Raw genomic sequence first — 13,056 nt, 5'->3', positions numbered from 1 at the left:
TCTCTCCATTCAATCTGAATCAGGAGAGGCTTGGAAGGTGTTGGACCACTGCCTGGAAGCAGTGAAGCACTGGAAGTGGACCAATAAAATGAGGCTGAATCCTGGTCCTGTGGGTGGTTCCCATGTCTAAGAATTATATGTACAACCTACATTGGAAGCAGCTGCACTTCCTCTGAACGAACAGGATCATAGTACTCCTGGATTCCAGTTAGTCACTGGAGTCTCAAGTGGCTTCTGTGGTCAGGAGTGCTTATGCCAGCTTAGGCTGTTTCCCAGTTTTGGTTGTTCCTGGACCAGTATAGGCTGGCCTCAGCTGTCCACACTCTAGTGACTTCTCGCTTAGGCTACTTCAATGTGCTCTATGTGAAGCCACCCCCTTAGACAGTCTGGAAGCTGCCTCTTGTGCAGAATGTGGCTGCTAGGTGGATAAGCATGGCAACCCAATGGGACCATGTGTCACCTTTCAGTTTAGTAAGGTGCTAACATGCTCTACAGGGAGCTGGCTTCTGGCACCAGGCCAATTGGCAGACCAACTCTGTGCCACAAAGATGTCTGCAAATGTGACATGAAGGTGGGCAACCTTCATCAACCCTGCCATGTGGGAATCCCTTGCAGAAGACCACAGTGCCTGGAAACAGGCAGTCAAGTCATGTATTCGTAGCAGTGACCAGAGGAGGAATGACTGCTGGGAGGAGCTCAGAGAGAGGAAACACCAGAGTGCATCTACAGCAGCACAAACGGATGCCTTCATCTGCCCCAGCCATAACAAAACTTGTCTCTCCCATAGTGGTCTCTACAGCCACAGTAGGTGCTGCAACCTTCCAACAGCTTGACCTCACCCACAAAGGTGCACTCCTTCACTGTGTCCCAAGATAGACAGATGCCAACAACGTAACAGTTTGTAAAACTGCAATGTTTAAGTGTCTACAGTATCTTTGCAAGGGAAAAGGATAGGGAGAAAACCAGAACAACTTGGTCACACCCCTGTGACCTCCTAGCAGCCCCACTAGCTGTCACTAGTCACATGACATCTCCATTTTAATTGTGCTTTAGATAATGGCAGAAAAGCAAGGCCTCAGCTTCACTAAAGGGCTTTATTATAGAAGCACTTATAAAGTAACAAAATCTAAAAGACAGTGATTGCATTGTACAAAATGATAGTTTGCACATACAGTATTGCAAAATACAATGGCTTTGTAAATCCTGGCAGACCTCATTAAATCAAGCACTAAATTGCAAGCAAGTTCCTCAGCTGCAGTAAACAGAATTCATACAACAGGGTGGAGTGGGGAGTTCTTATTGAGTAAATAAACAAGTAGGGTTTGTTATTAATAATAATAATTTGGAAGTTTTCAGAAGCGGTTATATTTTAACTCTGTGAAAGAATCAGTCTGGAAAAAAGTATTTTTTGTCTAAAAGTGGTGTGTGTGTGTGTGTGTGTGTGTGTGTGCACGCACACATGCAAAAGGAATTTAGTGTATTTGATTTTATCATTAGTGAAAATGATCTATTTTAACAGTTGGTCAAACTTTTCGGTGCCAAAATTTTAATGACAAATTGTGACATTTCCTTTCAAATATTATATGCATTTTTTCAGCTTTGCAGATGGTTAGTAACTGCATAATACACAAATCATTAAATCATTCTAACCAGCATTTGAAACCTGTTAAAATATGCTAAAATGACAAACTTTCAAAAGATACTCATCTCTTATTAAATATACATTCTCAGGTCCAAAGAGATTTATCACTCTTATTCTAAACCAACTAATTTGTTGGAAAGTAACTCAATGCTACTGAACTTCACATGATAACACATACAAGTAATTTCCCCATGCTATGTGTTTAAGTCTCTTTTCCACATGCAGTTTTTAATTCTTTCAGCTCAGTTCTACTACCTACATGGCCAAGACTTGCTATTGAGGGCAAATAAACTGAAGCAGTGCTCAATGGAAGGACAGATCCTGAAGCCGAGGCTCCAATACTTTGGCCACCTCATGAGAAGAGAAGGCTCCCTGGAAAAGACCCTGATGTTGAGAAAGATGGAGGGCACAAGGAGAAGGGGACGACAGAGGACGAGATGGTTGGACAGTGTTCTCAAAGCTATGAACATGAGTTTGACCAAGCTGCGGGAGGCAGTGGAAGACAGGGGTGCCTGGTGTGCTCTGGTCCATAGGGTCACGAAGAGTCGGACATGACTAAACGACTAAACAACAACAAAGTGAAGCAAAACTAGCCTTGTGGGTATATGGTTTCCAGGTTTGAGAAAGGTCAACTACCTGTTCTGGACAGGGTTGCACTCTCCCTGAAGGACCAGACATGTCGCGTGAGTGTGCTCCTGAATTAATCTTTGTTGCCTGAGGTCCAGGTGGCTTCAACAGCTTAGAGTGCCTTTTACCAGCTTTGTTTGGTATGCCAGCAATTAGCATTTATGAATAGGGCTCACTCAGCCACAGTGGTTCATACACTGGTGACCCTTATAAAGAGTATTAGGAGCTGATAAAAAGGCTCCCATTTTGAAACAGCTTTCTTTTTCCTTGCAATGAGATTTCCTTTTTGTTTGTTCCCCCTTGCTTTTTTGCTCTGGATGTAATTACCTATTCTCCACAAAGGCTCAGTTGGCAGAGGCTAGCACAGTTGCCTTCAAAAAAGTTGTGTACCTAGGATCCCTACAGTGCTCCTATGTATAAGGAACCTGACTTTGGATTTTCAAAGATTTAGGCCTTTTCTCAGGCACCGGGGCCTTTTTTTTGGACTAAGGAACCACTTGCCACTTAGGAGCTGTGAGATAGTGGGATAACTAACAACAGTTGTGTAAAATGGGCTGTATCACAACTTCTGCTCAGCTAGCCACTTCACTCTTTAATTTATGAATACTGCTTTGAAACTTGTGTTATCTTACAGGCTATTCGAGTTTTGCCCCTCTGAAGCTATGTGGGAATTGCATGCTTTGCTTATTCAAGGGGGTCTTATACACTCCAGGCATCTGCCTTGATTCACTGGAATATCTTAATTGAATTTTGTGTTCAACTGCTCCATTTTTTTCACAGGGCAAAAGTTAGTGCCTCTTAATGATTAGATTTTAGCCAGCTCATCCAAGACTGGGATAGATTGATCTTCTACCCTGCTGTTGAGGTTTCGTTCTATTTGCTGCTGCAGAGAGTCAATAATGAACCCTTCTTTTACCTGTGGATTTTATTTCTGCTTTATCTTAAATTTCTAGCTTTTTATCAAAGTGGGAAGAACCATCTGGCTTCGACCACCCATTTTTTACCACCCTAAAACCTGGTTTCAAAAGCAAAATTTATTTATTTATGTATTTATGCCTTTCATAAAATTTACACATTGTTTAATTTTTTAAAACCCCAACCAGAAAGTGGCTTACAAAAATATTGAATTTGCAGTTCCTTTCCTCCCCACTCCAAAGATTTCTTCACCTATAATTAAACTGTCCCTCTCTGATATCTAAGTCAGGAAAATGAGATAGGATGACAAGTATATACTGAACTGTGAAACCAAAGTAGCAAGAGTGGCTGCAATCCCAACCTCACTTATCTAGGAGTAAACCCCACTAAATGCAATAGGACTTAATTCTGAGTAGACATAGTTAGGTTGCAGCCATAGTTAGATTTATGATGGGCTATTAGCCACTTTATGAACTCTGAAAGGGAACATGCCAGGAAGTTAATCCAAATATCTGTTGATGGCTGAGGCAAGCTGTCTGTTATATCTATTCATTAAGTAGACATATATTTCTGCAACAGCAAATGATGAAACAAAACATGGACTTGTGCAAATTAAGCCAACTGCAGCAGAGTGGAAAATACCAGATGAAAGTGCAAATGAATATCATAATGTATTGAGGCTTGTCCGTACCTCCCTAAACTCAGCAGAACAAAGAATATAACCATATTTTTAAAACAAATGAAAATCTGAAGTAGCAAATAAAAAGCAGGCTAGGATATGTTTTATCTAACTAGAGTCATCTTCCACCCACCCACAGAAAACCTCCATGAAATAAAATATTAGTGTTGATTTCACAAGAGTGCTACTGCTGGTGGGTGGGAAGAAGAGAGATGGATATGTTTTTATGTCTATGTGCTAGTTTTGTCACATGTGGTTCTTTTCTGTTGTTGTCTTTATAGTATAAGATAATTGTTTTTGTGTGGCACCACTTAATCTTCTTTTGCACATGTTGTGGTATAAGTGCATTTTGGAATTGAAATCAAGCTCCCATCCTCAAATAGCAGCATCAGCACAAGTTTGGTCCTTTAGTGACTGAGTCGTGGGAGATAAGCAGGATTTCAGAGTGGTGGCACACAGTAAAGCCAATACTGAGCAAATGCTTTCCTAAAAATTATTGTCCCAATTCAGCATGAAGCTTTCCAATGCGAGCCCCTTTAAAATGAACAGGAGCTACACATGAGCACAGCATAGTTCTGAATAGTTTCAGTAGAGTTGGTGCAGAAGTATTTCCAGTTAGATTGTGTTCTTTGACAAATGGCAAGCTCTAATGAATCACAACTTTTTCTTATAAGCAAGTTTGGGCTGGTGTCAAGATTATATTTGCTTTGAATAAATAAGAAGCACAGAAAAAGAACTCCTGCAATGAAAATAATACTTTACATCTAAACAATCTTTATCCCCACCACTGTTAATGAATGCACCCTGAACCTATTTTCTTACAGTCAGAAAAATATTCTCTGGGCCTGAAGCCCTATTCTAATTCTGGGAATAACTCAGACGTACCAAGAGCTTCCCGCAAGTCATTGCAGGTGCCGCTTTCTTCCAAAGAAGCCTGTCTTAACTCTCTGTCAGGGCTGGCCTGACTTCACAAGCAATACAAGTTTTTTGTTTGGAGAGCAGGGATTCTAACGGAATAGGATGAAATACAAGAAGTTCACCCAGGATCTATTGAATTCATCAGATGAGTAGTACAATGCCCAGCCTCTTCTGCAACCTTCTACTTTCATTCTGCAAGTGGTTGTCATCAGCAAGGGAAGTTTGCTCACTCTGCAACTACTCAACCACTATTCCAGAGTTGCAAAATGTAAGATTCTGTTTCAAGATCAGTTAAAGTCTAGTCCATTTTTGGTGGGGGGAACCTAGAGAAGCAGATCCTTGCATTTCTGGAGGGGCTTCAACTGCCCACATTCAATCATCATCAACTGTCCACTCTGCTGACAAAAATCCTCATTCCTAGAGGCCTAAACTGACCTAAATCCCTTCTTCAAAATTCTGGTAAATTGACTTTGGTGCAGCCCAGTAGTTGAGCCACAAGTTCTTAAATCACATAAATCCCCAAGCCCCACTTCACTACAAGTGAAGTTTACATATATTTTGGTGATGTTGCCTTATATTTGGTACACCTCCTAAATGGGACCCAGGACAGTGTCCAATTTTCTGATATGTGGACACAGTCGAGGATCACCCCCTGAGGATGGAATCCTCAGTATTAAATAATGATTATAGTAAAAGGTAAAAGGTCCCCTAACGAAAACCTTGCTCCACCCCCACAGAGTCATCCCACTCCACATCCCACTGCTTTCTGCTATGCCTATCCTTCTGTGGACTGGGCTCATAGTCTCTCTTTGTTCTGCAGTTTGCTAACTTCCCTGGAGTAAATGTGTCTCTGATTTAGTTTTAGTATACATTTGAGCCTTCAGATGTGCTGGGCATGTTCCCTCCATGGGGAAGGAATTCTTGGATGAGGAAAGAGCTTCTGAAATTATCTACACCCTAGGGAGCCCAAGAGGCTTCCTGGGGTGCCACACACATCTTACTTTGTGGTGTGTATGATAAGCACTCTCTGTACTTTCTTACTTTCTCTTCCTTTAATATTCCTGTCTGGTGTAAGAAGTTTCTTCTGGAGTGGCCATTTTTAAATACTGAGCATTTTTTCACTGTCTCCTTTTAATATATATTTTGGTTGCCAGATGTGCTGGGAATCGATCGAGGAGATGCTAGTGGAGGCAGTGCTTGTAAAAATCAAAATTGCCCAGTAGTGTATTCCATAGTTCTGAAATTCATCTTGTCCAGATTTATCCTATTTTATGGCGTGCCAGCTACTTCTTTTTCGATTCATGGTGCCTGTAATATAGCCAGACCATCTCGGAGCTTACAAAAGTGAACACAATGCACAGATGAATTCCTTCAGTCACTAGGTTTACCATATAAGTCTGTCTGTTGCTCCTCTCACCACAGTTCTTTGCCATATAACCAACCTCTCACTTTCTTCTTTTCCCTGACTCGTTCTCTGTGCTTGCAGACTTCTGTAGCACTTGGCTTTATATGCAAACTGAAAAAGAACATGCCTAAAGGGCTGAATGCTGCAATATTCTACTTAAGATCTGTTGCATGTTTAACTGGTTCTTATCAACTTTGATTTTTCAGAACTGAAAAAGATTTCTTTTTACTGTAATCTCAAAGTTCACAAGAAGAACAAGATTCTTTGGAGGAACCTTTGAAAATTTGCAAGTCTTTCTGTTTAACCTTGAAAAGCAGTCTCAAACTGCAGGTGATAGTAGCAGAACCATTTTTAAAGCGATGGTAAATAAAAATGTAGGGCCCAGTTTTAAGATTGTAAGGGGCAGCTGAGTGCCCCCTTTGCCCATGGCTTACCTCCCTGCAGTTCTTCCAGCAGAGACAGATTTAGGATAGTTCCGCCGTATTGGGCACTGAGCCGAAGGGTATGCCAAAGGGTTTAGTAACTATGATGTAGTGCATGTGTAGAATAGAAAGGGATGCCAAATATTGGCGTGCCACTGAAATTTGAAAGACTGAAGTTCGCCCCTGCCTCTAGGCACTGCCAGGATCATTTTTGGTATCAGAGACCAACTGTGGAAGGGAGTAGGAACATAAACTGCAGGAGGGAAGGGGAGTTCAGAACCCCTCACTTATATGGCCACCTGCACTTAAAAGCACCTCCTCCTCCCAAGTCTTGCATTATGTGATTAGAACAGGCCCAGGTTTAAACAAATGAATCGCCAGCTTTGTGTAGAAAGGGCTAAGGAAGAAATGTGAATTTCATGGGGCTCTGAACCTCATACTCTCATTTATGCTACAAAACAAGGTTTCAATTGGATCAGTTTTTTAAAAAATCAACATCTAATTGCAATAATTATGATTAAATTTCATGTTAACTCAATACAGCATAGTATTTTTCTGTTGGTCCTCACTTCTCCAAAATTCTTTCTAGATATCACTGCATGTTTCCACTCTTCCTTCTCTGATGAACGTATTGCCTCATAAACCAATTCAGATTAATGCTTTTGTATCATACTTTGAGTATTTCCCCCTCATTTCTCATCAATTTCTAGACAGAAAAAAATGTCAAGCAAAAGTTGAAATTCTACAGAACAGGACTGTATTTCTTCTGCATAATCAATAGCACCGAACCAATCTATTCAAATTCATCCAATGATGATGTGGGTAAAATCAAAAGGAGCATCATTGGTCACCAAGGCTACTCATCTGTACAATAGGGTAATGTTCTCCCTTTAGTGCTACTGCCGTGCTCATATCTAGCAAGTAGATTTGAGAAACAAATCAATTTTTTTATTGACAGGATAGAACTGCAAAGTTATAGATAGCTGTTGGGTTTTTTTTATAAAAAAAACAGCAACTGACAAGTTAGTAGTGAAATACCAAGACACATCTTGGTTCTGCGTGAGATTTAAAAGAAACAGCCTTGAGTACAGTTCACACATGTTCAAGCGATGTACACACATATGCATGAACCGGCTCTTGACGGTACACACCACTGTCTTACAACCTTAATCCTACATCTGAAAAAAACGGGAACAACTTCTCTCGCTGGCAGCACTATAAACAGGATTAAAAGTGCTGTCATTAAAAAATTTTTCCCTTTGCCACCTAGCAAAACCGATGACCCTCTCTCCTATATTCCATTCTATAGTGTTTAAAAGGCGCTCCTATGTCTGGAAAATAAACACACAAGAGAATTGGCTGAGGTACGGACGCCGGTGTGTGCTTGGACCCGTTCACAAACACAGAAATAATTTGACAGAAACGAGGCAGCCCGGAAAGGGGAGACACAGGCCTGGGTCTTTTTGCTGCAACGTGTGAAGTGACCCTTCTGCAAGCCTTCAAAGGGAGTAATAACAATGCCTTCTTATTTTGTGAGGATTTTAAGTTTCTCTGGACCTCAGCATTGGGAGGATGGGGGGGGGGAGAGAGAGAGAGAAGTCATGTTTGCCCCTCCAAGTTATGGGTCTCCCTAACCAGCACCACCTTTTTCACACCCCCTTCTTGGGGAGAAATAGCCCCTTCGCCTCTCACGCCAGGGCACGAAAAAGTTACCCCTGGTGCTAAGTGATGGAAAACCTATACAGTACTGTACTTCCCATTTGACTTTCCTCTGGCAATGTTTCATTCCGGATTGTTTTAAAACCGCTTCGAGGTGGTGGTTGCCTGCCCTCCCACCCCCACCCCCAATAATCTACGATGAGGAATAAATCACCACAGAAGAGTTGGAAAGGGACCGCCAAGGGTCATCTAGTCCAACCCCCCACCCTGCAATGCAGGAATCTTTTCCCCCTAAGAATAATAAAAACCGTTCTAGAGATACAAACACACACCCACACACCCAACAACAACAACCCGTACAGTCCTCAAGCGAGCCGGGGAGAACTTACTGGGCGTGAGAAGGAAAGGCAGGCTCGGCGAGGCAGCTGCATTTTCCCGAAGGCAGCGAAGGTCTCTCTCTCTTTCTCTTTCTCTCCCTCAAGTCCTCTCGCCCGGCGCTCCCCTCAGGATCTCCTCAGGATTCCCCCCGGCGGAGGTGCTGCCGCTTCGCCGCGGCGCAACAGATGGGTCCGGGCGGGGTGGGGGGCCGGGAGAGAGCAGCGGCTTCTCCGGGGTTGGCGAGGCGGGAGGTGGGCGTGCGCGCGCGCGTGCGTGGGGGATCCTTCCCACCCACGCCGGCTCCGGCAGGGCGGGCAGCAGGCAGAGCGTCGGCGGCGAAGCTCCTCTTCGGCTCCCCTCACACAAAAGGGAACGCCGCTCGCCTCAGACGGAGGAGGGTTTCTTCTCCCCGACTGGCTCCCTCAGTCTGCCGGTACCAGCAAGAGCGCGCGCGGGCACGAATTCACACGCACACATAAACACCTGGGAAAGGCGGGAATTGGCGCCTCGCCTCCGCGCGCCCCCTCTAGGTTCCTGAGGGAACGCAGGCTTTACAACCGGTAGTAGCTGACAGGGCAATCCGGCGAGGGCTCCGCTGCTCTTAAGTCACGGCCTTCCCCCCACATGCCTTTACAGTGGTACCTTGCTTGCTTCTCAAGTTTAATCTGTTCCAAAACCAAAGCGTTCCAAAACCAAGGCGTGCTTTCCCATAGAAAGCAATGCAAAATGGATTATTCCGTTCCAGACTTTGGGAAAATCACCCCCAAAACAGCAATTGAACATGAATTTTACTATCGAACGAGACCACTGATCCATAAAACAGAAGCAAGAAACAATGTACTGCAGTTATACAATCAATCAATCAATCAGTAGCTGAACTGGGTTCCGCACAGTCTCAAAAGAAAAAAGGAGCCGCAAAAACAAAAAGGCAAAATGAATAGCAAAAACAGACAGACCTCAGCATAACACTCAAAACGGAAGTGTGGCACTCAAAATGGAGCATGTTCGGCATCCGAAAAAAGGTTCACAAAACAGAACACTTACTTCCAGGTTTGCAGTGTTTGAGTTCCAAGTTAATAATAATAATAATAACAATTTATTATTTATACCCCAGCCACTCTGGGCGGCTCCCAATCGAGTGTTAAAAACAATACAGCATTAAATATTAAAAACATCCCTAAACAGGGCTGCCTTCAGATGTCTTTTAAAAATAGGATAGCTGCTTATTTCCTTGACATCTGATGGGAGGGCGTTCCACAGGTAGGGCGCCACCACCGAGAAGGCCCTCTGTCTGGTTCCCTGTAACTTCACTTCTCGCAATGAGGGAACCGCTAGAAGGCACTTGGTGCTGGATCTCAGTGTCCGGGCTGAATGATGGGGGTGGAGACACTCCTTCAGGTATACAGGACCGAGGCTGTTTAGGGCTTTAAAGGTCAGCACCAACATTTTGAATTGTGCTTGGAAACGTACTGGGAGCCAATGCAGATCTCTCACGACTGGTGTTATGTGGTCCCGGCAGCCACTCCGGGTCACCAGTCTAGCTGCCACATTCTGGATTAATTGCAGTTTCCAGGTCACCTTCAACGGTAGCCCCACGTAGAGCGCATTGCAGTAGTACTGGGAGCCAATGTACATCTTTCAGGACCAGTGTTATACTGTCTTGGTGGCCACTCCCAGTCACCAGTCTAGCTGATGCATTCTGAATTAGTTGTAGTTTCCAGGTCACCTTCAAAGGTAGTCCCACATAGAGTGCATTGCAGTAGTCCAAGCGGGAGATAACCAGAGCATGCACCACTCTGGCGAGACAGTCTGTGGGCAGGTAGGGTCTCAGCCTGTGTACCAGATGGAGCTGGTAGACAAACACCCTGGACACAGAATTAACCTGTGCCTCCATGGACAGCTGTGAGTCCAAAATGACTCCCAGGTTGCGCACCTGGTCCTTCACACCCGCCCGCCCCCTGTCCCCCCAGAACAGTACTTCTGTCTTTTCAGGATTCATCCTCAATCTGTTAGCCGCCATCCATCCTCCAACCGCCTCTCGGCACTCACGCAGGACACTCACCGCCTTCACTGGTTCTGATTTAAAAGAGAGGTAGAGCTGGGTGTCTCTCTCACCAAAGGCGTTTGAGTACCAAAGCATTTGAGAACCAAGGTACCACTGTACTGAGGTGGCTGGCTACCTTGGCAAGGTTCAACAATGACACTCTGCAGGAACTTCTCAGTTCCTGGACAGCGGCGTAGTTGTGGGAGATGCCAGCTTTGTTGCCCCCGGAAGGTGAAGGGTGCCAGCTCTCTGCCCCCGAGCCTGGCACCGCCGTCAGGCTGCTAGAGCTGGTGGTGCCAGGGGCCGGCCCACCCCTGAGGCAAGGCGAGGCGACCGCCTAAGTGGCCTCTTGGCAAACAGGAGGTGCTGCTGGTTCCACCTCCCCCTTATTCCTCGGTGTAGGTCTTTATCCCCCTGAAATATCTGAATCCTATTGTTCTAAGACCAATCAGACTGCTGCATTTTGGATCCTATTCAACTGAGTACATAACACACACACACACACCTTTTGTTCCTGAGGCAGATATTCGCTCACCCCTTCTTCCATGGCTGGCAGGAGGTGGTGCCATTTGGAGGCTCACCTTGGGTGCCAAAATTTATTGATCGGGCCCTAGTTGTTGTTAATGTTATTACTTTATATCCCACCTTTTCCCCCGACAGGGACGCAAAGTGGCTTACAGATGAAAATAAGACCCACTGAAAATATAAAGGGGGGCTCACTTTAAAAGCAATGGAAGCAGTGCTTTTCTTCTAAAAAAAAGTTTAGGGGTACTCTCATTTTCCTACTCATATTGAAGTACTGCCCCTCAGTGAGGCCAAACTTAGATTCACAAAATATTTAGGGGCATGCCTACCCCTGCATAACCCCCCAAAAAACAGCACTGAGTGGAACATTGATAAGATTAAAACACACATATGCACACACTCTCCATATAGGTAAAAAGGTAAAGGACCCCTGGACAGTTAAGTCCAGTCAAAGGCGACTATGGGGTTGCAGCTAAATGGCATCTTAAACCTAGGTTATGGGCACAACATCAGAATGTCCAGGCACATTTCTTTTATAACAAGGACACAAAGTTGAAAATGAATGAACTGCAGCTAAAATATGATGTTCGCTTTTCACATGGTCTAGTCAGTCCCCTGCCAACCCCCCTAGTATTCTTAAGAGGGTCTGTTCTCCAGTCTTCAGAGAGTAGCTGGAAGTGGGGAGGCAGCTTCCACTCTGCAGTTTTAATCTCATATCTGAGGCACAATACTGCTCAGAAACTGCTCACGCTAATGAAAGTGCACCTAGAATAATGGGAGTTTCAAACATTGGTCTGGCTGCAGCTGTTTGAGCCAGCTGAAGTTTCTGAGAACTTTTCAAATGCAGCCCCATGTTGTGTTTACTTGCTTATAATTTGCTTTTCCCCCATTTTGTCTTTTTCTCACAAGAGCAGCTAGGTGGAGGGAGGCCTTGGGATACATCACTGGCAAGTACAAACTCTAAAAAGGGCTGTAATTGTGGGAATTGAACTAACTCAGAGGCGCCTTGCACACACGATGTTGGGGGCAACTTGGCGCACCTGAGCTATGTACCGGTATTTGTATGCGTGTGTATGGAAATTCATTCTTCAGGAGTGGAAAACAGAACTGAAGAATTAAGTTCCTCTAGTGGGCACCACAGAGCTGTTTTAAGTGTCACCAAGGCATTACATTAGTACCATCATCTCACAATTATGACTTGCACTCTTGTTATTTAAAATGGTCTATCCTATTTTTTCTTCTAAACCAAAGAACCCAAACATAGACATAAAACAACAAAATCAATATTAATGCTGAATCTATGATTTAAAAAATGCAATAGAAAGGGCCAGGGCTGGCTCAAGATATTTTGCTACCTGAAAAAAAGGACAAGATGGTTACCTCTCTTATTCAATGTACAGAAAGTGACTGTACTGACAGTTGAATTTTTCTTCCAGGGGTGGATGGAATATTGTCTACCACTATACCTGAAAGCAGGAGTCTAGCAAAGGGCAGGCCATGTAGCCAAGGGTGCTAACAGGATTTTCTGGGCCCAGTCTACACTTGCCAAAGAAGACCCACATTTGCATAAAATTGCATATACTTTATGTCACAGGCAAATTTGTACCCTCTTCTACAAGTGGGGGTAAAGCACTCAAAAAATAAATCAGGAGTCACACACAAGTCATAAGATGCAGTGGCGTAGCGTGGGTTGTCAGCACCCGGGGCAAGGCAAGTAATTTGCGCCCCCTAACCCGTGGATTTGCGCCCCCTAACCCTAACCCCCAGATGTTGTGCCCGGTGCAGCCGGCCCCCCCTGCACCCCCCATGCTACGCCACTGATAAGATGCCCAACAGATAGAA

General features: G+C 44.3%; 1 protein-coding gene across 2 annotated transcripts in view; it reads right to left on the bottom strand.

The window, feature by feature from the left end:
- The window catches only part of TRPC4 (transient receptor potential cation channel subfamily C member 4), a 60,011-nt gene extending 51,241 nt beyond the window's left edge, over positions 1–8,770 (bottom strand). For both annotated transcript variants that reach the window (XM_081845791.1, XM_081845792.1), the window contains exon 1: positions 8,657–8,770. The gene's annotated coding sequence lies outside the window, so the exon portion shown is untranslated. The remainder of the gene's footprint in view (positions 1–8,656) is intronic.
- Between the last annotated feature and the right edge of the window lie 4,286 nt (positions 8,771–13,056).

The sequence above is a fragment of the Podarcis erhardii genome, assembly GCF_964252035.2.
Source record: "Podarcis erhardii genome assembly, chromosome: 17".
Taxonomy (NCBI): domain Eukaryota; kingdom Metazoa; phylum Chordata; class Lepidosauria; order Squamata; family Lacertidae; genus Podarcis; species Podarcis erhardii.
Note: the sequence above shows the minus strand (reverse complement) of the source record. Positions and strands in the feature narration are given on the sequence as shown.